Source organism: Montipora capricornis, chromosome 13 (assembly GCF_036669925.1).
Source record: "Montipora capricornis isolate CH-2021 chromosome 13, ASM3666992v2, whole genome shotgun sequence".
NCBI lineage: Eukaryota > Metazoa > Cnidaria > Anthozoa > Scleractinia > Acroporidae > Montipora > Montipora capricornis.
The window spans coordinates 29,337,411-29,339,910 of NC_090895.1; the positions used below are offsets into that span (position 1 = coordinate 29,337,411).

A 2,500-nucleotide genomic window follows, 5' to 3' on the forward strand; every position below is an offset into this window, starting at 1 on the left:
GGGACAAACAAAGAGTATTGTGGTATTTTCAAAAGTGGCCTATTTAACAGTTATTGGATGAGGTTGATCATGTTAGCGATACTTACATGTATCAAGGCCAAAGTTTGTGTTATCTGCTGAAGCCGAAGGCTGAGGCGGATAACACAAACTGAGGCCTTGATAATTATCGCTAACAAGCGAAAACCAAATTCAATAATATTGTTTTATTACGCATATTCCTGAGCTGAGCTCCACCAAGACAAAACTGATCAAACTGCTGAATGAAGGGGTAGTTTCTAAAGAAACTGTGGTGCTGCGTCGGTGGGGAAGTAGTATACAAAAATTTGGTTTATCAACAGAGTTGATAATGTAAATTGGCCACCGTACAGAGATTCTAAAAGCTGACGTTTCGAGCGTTAGCCCTTCGTCAGAGCGAATCAAGGGATTATGGGTTATGTGTAGTTTTTATAGTAGAGTAGGAGCTACGCTATTGGTGGTAACATGGCAACGTGAAGAATAGGAATATATTAGTTAAATGAAAAGCGTTCGTTAATACTGTGAGGATTAAGGGTGCCGATTTGAAAGATGAATTTTTGTTCCAGATTCTTGCGGCTTTCCGTCGTACCTAGACGTAGGGAAAGGCCGCAGATAGCCATGTGTTTTTTGGAGTGGTTAGGCAGATTAAAATGGCAAGCGACTGGCTTAGATGCATCCTTGTCTTTTCATTGTTAACACTAGCAAGATAACGGGACCTAAGCGATCTGTTAAGATCACCGATCGTTTCACATGTACCTCCGCAAATGTCATTTATTGCATAACCTGCACGTTATGCAATAAATTATACATTGGTGAGACAGGTAGACGACTAGGTGACCGATTCCGCGAACACCTTCGCGATGTTGAGAAGAATGACAAGGATGCATCTAAGCCAGTCGCTCGCCATTTTAATCTGCCTAACCACTCCAAAAAACACATGGCTATCTGCGGCCTTTCCCTACGTCTAGGTACGACGGAAAGCCGCAAGAATCTGGAACAAAAATTCATCTTTGAAATCGGCACCCTTAATCCTCACGGTATTAACGAACGCTTTTCATTTAACTAATATATTCCTTTTCTTCACGTAGCCATGTTACTACCAATAGCGTAGCTCCTACTCTACTATAAAAACTACAAGTAACCCATAATCCCTCGATTCGCTCTGACAAAGGGCTAACGCTCGAAACGTCAGCTTTTAGAATCTCTGTACGGTGGCCAATTTACATTATCAACTTCGTTGATAAACCAAATTTTTGATCAAACTGCTGGTTAGTGTGTTAGGTGACGTCACTTCTGCATGCATAAAACTATTGTCTGTAGGTATGACGTCAATTCTACATATATAAAATCTATTGTTTGTAGGTATGACGTAAGAGGTACAGAGCAAGCAAGAATTAGCTGCGTGCTTATAGCCAATCAAAATCGAGCCGGTGACACCAATGTATAATAATGTTTTATTTTATACCATAACTTTGCTTTTATATTAACCCACTGACACCTCAAACACCCTAGGGCAGCCCCAGTTGACGAGTAAATCGTCTGGTGTTAAACAAAGTAAAATCTTAAATCTTTTGGGCTCGAACGTCCTTAAGCAGTGCTGTACAAATGCTTGTATTAACAGTTTGGGAATCCCGGGCATGCATGAACCCATAACGAATTGCCTGATGATAATAGAACTAGACAAATATAAAAACCCATTGGAAACCCATTATCTGTGGAAACCCTTTTCGAGTCTCCTTAAATCAAAAGCCATTTCGAAGAAAATTATTTAAAGACTATTACGGTACTTTTTCGATTCTTGTAAGCTTCCTTGATACCTTATAATGTTGTTTCAAAGAGGATTTATGGCAATACCTGGAATACTATTGATGGAAGTTCCCAAGTCGTGTAAATTTTAAAACCTTTTGAGCACAAGTCGAAACAACAATGGTTGCGTCACGCCAAACTTGAGAGATCTAGAGAAACATTTCACTAGTTTTGACAGTATTCTAGTGTTTTAAATCCCTAAGGGAACACTAAACAATAGAATTTGACTTTGGAGAAAGAGGTTTAGTTTCCTTTGAAATGTATTTAATATTTTGGTTTCGTTACCTTCCGCACGGGGTCAATTAATGATTATTGATTAGAGCCGCATTCTGAAGGTGAATTAGCCGCATGTGTTTTCAAACCTTTCACAGCTATCACTACCAACTGCAAACAACATTCTTTTATGCGTACCTCTGGAGTAGTTTTGTCCAACCTCTGAGTTTTACCCCCGGCATGATCAGAGCACCATCGGCCGCCATAATGGTTTTGTGCGGAAGGGATGGAATGCAGATCCGGAATCAGGGAGCGGAACCCGGAACCGTTGCGTGTGTGGCCTAGCCGCTCGCGCGCGCTGAAAGCCCCGTCCTCGAAAGAGGGTAATCAGCTGAGCGCGCGCGCGTGTAGGCCACACACTTCAGGGGCACCCAACAAGAATATAGTTCAAAAGCACTTAAACATA

General features: G+C 41.1%; 1 protein-coding gene across 1 annotated transcript in view; it reads right to left on the bottom strand.

Moving 5' to 3' along the window:
• The window catches only part of LOC138028336 (26S proteasome non-ATPase regulatory subunit 9-like), a 34,177-nt gene extending 31,846 nt beyond the window's left edge, over positions 1-2,331 (bottom strand). Inside the window, exon 1 of the mRNA XM_068875825.1 lies at positions 2,233-2,331. The gene's annotated coding sequence lies outside the window, so the exon portion shown is untranslated. The remainder of the gene's footprint in view (positions 1-2,232) is intronic.
• Positions 2,332-2,500: the final 169 nt, after the last annotated feature.